The following is a 7,517-nucleotide window of genomic DNA, read 5'->3' on the forward strand; positions in this document are numbered from 1 at the left end:
GCTTGCAGCCGACGCTCGGCCGCTTGGACGGCGCCCACCCAGGCGCCCTTTCTGGGCCCTCGGCCCTGGCCCTCTCTGGCCAGAGCCTGGTCCAGCTTCGGGGCTCCTTGGGACACAGCGCTGCAGGGAACGCGGGCGCAGACGGAACCACGGGTCCCCCATCTCTGTGCCGCTCCGATGAGGGGAGAAGTCAACTGGGGCGCGTCTCAGGTCACCTTTACACAGGCTGAAAAAAGCAGAGCGTAACCATCTGGTTGATTTGTCCACTAGAAATAGGCAGTTCGGGTTATGGGTGCAGGAATGCTCTTGGTGAGGCATCCTAAGAATTGCTTCTCACTGAACTGCCCTTTGTGGAGATGGGTCTTTCTAAATGATCGTGGGTGACCGATCCTGGGAGCCGCCTTTGGTATGTGTGAGTGGCTGCGAGTGCTGGGGGTGGGGGGTGGGGCCTCCAGAGATGAATCACCTCTCTTCTCGGCCTCAGTTTCTTCTTTTGAAATAGACGGGTTTAGGAAACATAGGACTGCATCGTGCCAACAAAGCTCAGTTCTGTAAACCTCCCACCCACGCAGCCATCTCCCCGACGGGAACCTGTGGCTCGCTGACCCTGACAGGACTGAGCTGAACTCCGTCCTCTGGCCTTTCCCTCCCTGAGCCCCACCGCAGAAAAGGAGCTGAGAGGGCTCCCAGATTACACTTGTCTCCTCTTCTGGGAAGGACAAGAGGCCATGAGGCCTAAAGCAGAGGCGCACCCCCACGCTTTCTAACAGGAGGAAGCCTCGGACCACCCGGCAGAGTAAAGGGCCTTCAGGCACATCCCGCCACCCACTTGCCCCAGTTGGAAATGTCGGGTGCGGCCGCTAGGCGGCGTCCACTCCTCCTTAGTAAAATAGAGGTTGAGGGCAGGGTGCAGGGTGGGTAGCCAATAGCAATGCATCGAAGTGCATTTTTCACCTTAGGCTACATCTTGCGCCTTGAACTCCGTTCCAATTCAGATTCTATCCTTCCACACTTGACAAAGTGTTTCGAGTTGTGACCTTAAACAGTCTCTACGGCCCTCAGTTTCCCATTCTGAACCAGACATGCACCCACCAGCTCATTTAGAAACGTCTGGGAGCGGGGAAATTTGCCGATGGCCAGCACTTGTTCTCAGTTTCCTTCCAGAGTGTGGGCTCCACAGGTACACAGAGATCCTCATTATCAGGAATGTCAAGGCCAGAGCCTACTCCCAACCTTACACACGCGTACGTGCGCGCGCGCGCACACACACATACACACACACGCCACGCAATGGGCGCTCAAATAGAAGCGCCAACTAGTGAAGCCGCGCATTGTAGTGGCCCTACGCTTTGGCCTCCACCCAGGAGCAAAGACAGCGGGTGCTGCGATCCTTCCGGCCAAAGCCACAGAACATTTGTCCCTATTCTTCCCTCCCCAGTCCAGAGCCAAAATCCCTCCCTACTCCTGCATCATCAGCCTGTTTCCTTATAGGCTTTGCAAAATCTCCAGGCTTTCTATTTCTCCTACTCAAGTAAACACAAAGAGTGCTCCCAGCCACCAACCCCCCTCACCCCAGCACCAACCCACACACACTCACAGACCTAAGAGAGCTGCCACTTCCTGCCCCAGGCCCAGGGGTCTCCAGCCTTTACACAGGGGGTTAAGGCAGAGGGACTCGATTTGGTATCCAGGCTCTGTTACTTAAGAACTGTGACTTTGAGCTAATAGGGGACACTCTGTCTCAGTTTCCTCATCCGCATGCCCATGGTTAGAGCACCTACCTCCAAGAGGTGTGAGTTTCAGAGAGATGTCCCTGGAGTGCTCAGGAGGAGGTCAAACAGAAAGTGATGAATTTTAATGGCCTTTTTCAAATAAGGAGGAAGGCCCTGTTCACAGAGCTCACCCAGGAAAGCGTTTGTGGGAAGAGGATCCTTGACCCCCAGCTTCCTAGAACCACACTGCCCTAATGCTCCAGCCCTTGGAGAGTCAGTGCCACCATGTCTCACTGTCCCAGCATCTGGGAGTCTTTTCTGTCCTTTTTGAGGAATGGTGGTGATGCTCACTGGCAAATGGTGGTGATAGAGAAACCAATTTTATATTTTTTTAACACACACAAACAGTAACAAGTCAGATCAAATACAGACAAGTTTCATGGCCAGCCCAGGAATGGGCTTCAGCAGAGCCAGTGGCCCTGCCCTCCAGCTGTCTGTGGCTCCAATGACACCCAGTGGGCCTGACAGTGTAAATCTCCAGGCTTTACTTGACAGGGATGTTCAAGGTCCCATTTATCTAGAAATGGAAGGAGAAGAAGATAACTCATGAAAGGAGGGTTCCGTGTGAAGTGCTCAGATGCATAGTCATGTCCAACTCATTGAGACCCCATGGACTGTAGCCCACAAGTTTCCTCTGTCCATGGTATTCTCCCAGCAAGAATACTGGAGTGGATTGCCATGTCCTCCTCCAGGGGATCTTCCTGATCCACGGGTTGAACCTGCATCTCTTATGTCTCCTGCATTGGCAGGCAGATTCTTTACCACTAGTGCTCCCTGGGAACACCCAGGGTTCCATACTTTCATCCATAAATGGAGTAGTGGCACTCCCTTTGCTTACCTGTCAAGGAAATAGGATGTTGTTTGTAAATTCACTTTGCAGATCCCTTCACAATTTACAGGGGTTGCCATTGTTGTAATAGGGAGGCAGGACACTGACCCCCTTTTGTGTGAATTACCCAGAATATAGAGCTTCCCACATGGCTCAGTGGTAATGAATCTGCCTGCCAACACAGGAGACACAGGAGACATAGGTTCGATCCCTGGGTCAGGAAGATCCCCTGGATGAGAAACTAGCAACGCACTCCAGTATTCTTGCCTAGGAAATTCCATGGACAGAGGAGACTGGTGGGTTATGGTCCGGTCCAGAGGGTTGCAAAGAGTCAAATACAACTGAGTGATTGAGCATGCACACACACCCAGAGAAGTGGAGAGGTTCCTCTTTCTCCTCCCATGCAAAAAGGTCTTAGTTTCTGGATCTTCAGATCCCTCTTCTATGTTAGGGAATCCTGGAGGTAGATGATCCCTTAGATGAAAACTGCATTCGACATCAGGATCTACATGGGGAATTGATGTTCTTGGTGATGCATAGGGATCAGCCACCCGGGACACGTGAGGTGCTGGGACCCTGAATCTCCTGCCATCTTCTTTCCACCCTGTTGGAGGCCAGGCCACTTTTTCTCACAGGCTGCACTCCCGCTCCCTACTTGTTCGCTTTCTCTCTGTGGAAAGGAGACAGGCCTCATCTCTTTCTCACAGTGGCTTCTGTGCTTTTTCTCTGGAGGGAAAGGAGTTCATGTTAAAAGTGAAACTAGGTTTCCCATTGAAGGAATCATTTAATAGAATTCTATTTAGAGTGGATCCCGAATTAAGGGCAAAGAGAATACAAAGATGAACACAGGCCTTAGAGCCTTGACTTGAACAGGAAATTTTGAGTGCAACCTTCAGTTGTGAACCCCATAAACCAGGGGGAACTTTGAGAAAAGTGAGTGTGCAGGAAATTCATAGCAGACATCCCATTCCCAGTAGCTATCATCTGTCTTGGGATCTTTGCTGCCCCAAGCCTGTGCTGACACTGTCCTACCCAGGGAAAAGGAGAAGTTCATTACTATGAAGTCTACTCTCTCCAAGGCACCCTGCCCAAAGCTACTTCAGAAGCTGCCCAGCCTGGGTTGAGTCGACCAGCCTGGGATGGCCTGTGGGAGTAGGGGAGGGGATTTGGCTGAGCCTCTGGGTCGCAGCAGCCAGGCCTGCACCTGCATTAAGGAATCCAGGCTCCAAACCCATCTATTTGCTTTTTCAATACGCCTTACAAAGGGAGGGGAGGGGGAAAAGCTTGAAAAACAAAACAAAAAAAGCACAAACTATTATTTTCTCGTGGCTTTTTGGTGAGGGAGGGGAGCTGTGGGGAGAGGAGGAGGCAATTTGCAGCCACCCTCACAAATCCTTTTGAAGTTCTTCAAATAAGAAGTGATGCTGCAAAGTCTTTGTTTATTTTTTTTCTAAAGCCCCATTTACATTATGATTAAATACCTTCCTTGGATAAGCATAAAGAAAGTCGTTAATCTATATAGCTCTCCAAAGCACCAATACATTCTGAACTTTTGTAGGATTTGTTACACCCTATTTTGTTACAGTAGGCCAGCTCCTCTAGGTCTAGGCACATGGCTCTCCTCCCCTCCCCTCTTCCCCACCTCCTCCAAGAAAGGAAATAAAGTGAAGGTCTTTCACGGTAAACAAAACCAGCTGATTCTTCACAGAGAACCCATGAATAGCTGGAGAAGGAAAAAAAAAAAAACAACTTACAATAAATGGTGCATTTTTTCTCTGCTGGGTATAGTATTCAAGGATCGGGGCAGTATTCAAACAGAGGTCCATTTTTTGCTCAGCAAGAGAGTTTAGAAAGGGAGCGTGGGGTCCATTCAGCGCTTTCCCCCCTTCACAATCACTGGGTTCTATGAAACCTATCTTCCGTGCCTTGTCCGAGTGTTTCTGGGGACCAATTAGTGCTTTGTTGCACGGCTTCTTTGCTGAATCTTTGAGCAGCAAGAAAAAGCGCTCTCGACTCTCCCCTTATTTTGACCATTTCAGTCATTACTCAGTGTAATAATTAATATGACAACTGGACGCTCCGGTTTGTATAGAAACACCTCAGCGACAGGAGCGAGCGTGCAGTGGGTGGTAACGAGCGGCACATCAGCCCGGAGAAGCCACACACACACAAAAAGGAATGAATGGCCAGGGAGAAAGAGAAGGAATAAAGATAAAATAGTTGGCACAACGCAGAAGAACAGAAAACAGACGCGAATGCAGAGGGGAGGGGGAAGGGGGGACAATTAGAAAGGGAGGGGGAAAAACACCCGACGGAGGTTAACTTACTTTGAAACTGTTTTCTAAATAGGACCCTGGACGTGAGTGGCCGGCTGTCAGCCCAGTGCGTCCTCCCCCTCCCCCTCCAACTTTCTGAACTCTCTTGGAACTCGGTGGGGAGTGGGGGGCTAGGGTGCGGAAAGGGGGTGAAAGGAGGACTCCTGTATCCTTTAGGTTCTCCCTGAGGTCGCTTTAAAGGATGCACCCAACACACCACTCCGCCCAAACCCCCTACTCCTTGTTTGCCTTCCATTTTTGCAAAAATCTTGCTTTCGGCTAGCAATAGAGAAGATGTGGCTCGAGTACAGAAGAGAGTTGAGTGCTGAATTACGTCCCTGAGGGTAAGTTTTGGGTAGAGGGCACTTCTGATACACCCCCAACAACTCTGCGACGCTGCCTCCTGGAGCAGCGTCCCGCGGGGGCCCTGGCAAAAAGGGTCTCTCCCGGGTAGCGTGCAACCAGCCTGCGCGCTGCGCCTGCGTCCCCGCAAGTGCGCCCCGGGGTGGCGACCCGCTCCGTGACGGCATAATAAATAATTAGAGGGTTTAAGCGCGTTAGACACAGCTCATGCTAATGAGTCAGATAAGGGCTCAGTCTAACCCGAAGTGACAGTTTGCATATCGCAGGAAAGAAAAAAAAAAAAAAAGCCCGGTTATTTTTCCTCCCCCTAACTTGATCGCCTCTTCTCAAATTTAGGCGTCCCCAAACCCATATTCCCCTGATTCCCTCTCCTCACAGCCCCTTGACCTCCTGCCACACACGCAACACGCACACTCCACCCCCATTTTGACCCTTCCTCGTCTTTCACCCTGCCCGGCCTCCTGGTGACAGGGCAAAATCCCTGAGTGTCTCTATCTGACCTGCCAGGAAAGTTCACTCCTAGCGCGTTCGGGCCAGACTCAACCCCCAAGCGGAGATGGTTCGTGTGTCTTTCTTTGCCAAGTAGGGAAAGCACCGAGGCACGCATCCTCAGGGAAGGACTTTGAGACTCAGGCTCAGAGGCCTCTGAGAGCTCCGAGGGCCCCCGCGCTCACTAGTGCGGGCGAGGGGCGCTACCTGCTGGGGAGGAGAGGAACGCGGGCGCCCCCGGGCCCTTGAGCTGGAGCTCCCGAAACGCTCCTGCCGTCTCCGGAAAGCAGGGGCAGTTTGCCGAAGTGACTGAGGTCAGTCGTGTGTCCCCATTGTGTGGCCACGTGTCCGGTGTCCATCATCACCTCCCCGAAGTCCGAGCTCAGCCCGACTCCTTGCGGCGCGGCCTGGGAATGCTCCCGCCTATAAATCAGCCGGTGGCTGCGAGCCGTCGGCACCTCGGCGCAGCCCTGGACGCCCGCCCCGCCGGCCAAGCGGAAAGTTTGTTCGCACCAGGTTAGCTAGAAAGCCGAGGCTGCCAGGGCCCAGGGTCCGCTTGAGCAACTGTAAGCCCCCGCGGTGGGGCAGTAAATTATTTCCTCCCTCCCCACCTTCTTCCCTAGCATTTGCAAAATCTTTGGGGGGAGGAGGTGGAGGGAGGGGAAGAAGGTAATTTTTGATACATGGTTATTCATTGTCATGGAACCTTCAACACACAGCAATAAAAACAAAATTAAATGAGTTAATATTTGTAAAACGCTGAGAACAGTGCTGGGCATTGAGTGAACACTGTTTATACATTTGTTAAATAAATGCAGGCATCCTAGGAGATGCTCTGCTCATCTCAGAGGTTAGAAAATATTGCTTTGATTCCAAAATGATCAAGGTGGATATGCTCACTGATTGGTCAAATAACTATTGAACATAATCAGAGATAAATAAGACTATCTGCCTTCAGTAACCTTCTAGTTTAGCAGACAAAAAAGGAAGAGTAAAAGACAAGAACGTCCATTAAAACACAGTTTGAAAACAATGGAGAGCCCTCTACCTTCTTCCCTCATGGACTGTTAGTGTGGACTCCACCCCCCAATCCCTGCCCCTTGTCACCCTCTTGGTTAATGCAAATAAATACACAGTCTAGGTAAAAAGTGGACTTGTTGATGCAAACAGAACCAGGCCCTCTTCCCCAACCAGATGATCACTCCCAGCTTCTCCTGTGTGACAGTTCATGAGCAGACATTAATGAAGTAAACACACACATTTTTAACACCTGTTCAGTTCAGTTCAATTCAGTTGCTCAGTCATGTCCGACTCTTTGCAACCCCATGAATTGCAGCACGCCAGGCCTCCCTGTCCATCACCAATTCCTGGAGTTTACCCAAACTCATGTGCATCAAGTTGGTGATGCCATCCAGCCATCTCATCCTTTGTCGTCCCCTTCTCCTCCTGCCCCCAATCCCTCCCAGCATCAGGGTCTTTTCCAATGAGTCAACTCTTCACATGAGGTGGCCAAAGTATTGGCGTTTCAGCTTCAGCATCAGTCCTTCCAATGAACACCCAGGACTGATCTCCTTTAGGATGCATTGGTTGGATCTCCTTGCAGTCCAAGGGACTCTCAAGAGTCTTCTCCAACACTACAGTTCAAAGCATCAATTCTTCAGTGCTCAGCTTTCTTCACAGTCCAACTCTCACATCCATATATGACCACTGGAAAAACCATAGCCTTGACTAGACAGACCTTTGTTGGCA

The 7,517-nt window shown here is 51.0% G+C and overlaps 1 long non-coding RNA gene across 1 annotated transcript in view; it reads left to right on the plus strand.

Annotated features, from left to right (window-relative positions):
• Positions 1-5,928: 5,928 nt before the first annotated feature.
• The window catches only part of LOC104998316, a 13,205-nt gene continuing 11,616 nt past the window's right edge, over positions 5,929-7,517 (plus strand). The window contains exon 1 of the long non-coding RNA XR_826442.1: positions 5,929-6,082. This is a non-coding gene — a long non-coding RNA (uncharacterized LOC104998316). The remainder of the gene's footprint in view (positions 6,083-7,517) is intronic.

The sequence above is a fragment of the Bison bison genome, unplaced genomic scaffold, assembly GCF_000754665.1.
Source record: "Bison bison bison isolate TAMUID 2011002044 unplaced genomic scaffold, Bison_UMD1.0 scf7180017864327, whole genome shotgun sequence".
In the NCBI taxonomy this organism is placed as follows: Eukaryota; Metazoa; Chordata; class Mammalia; order Artiodactyla; family Bovidae; genus Bison; species Bison bison.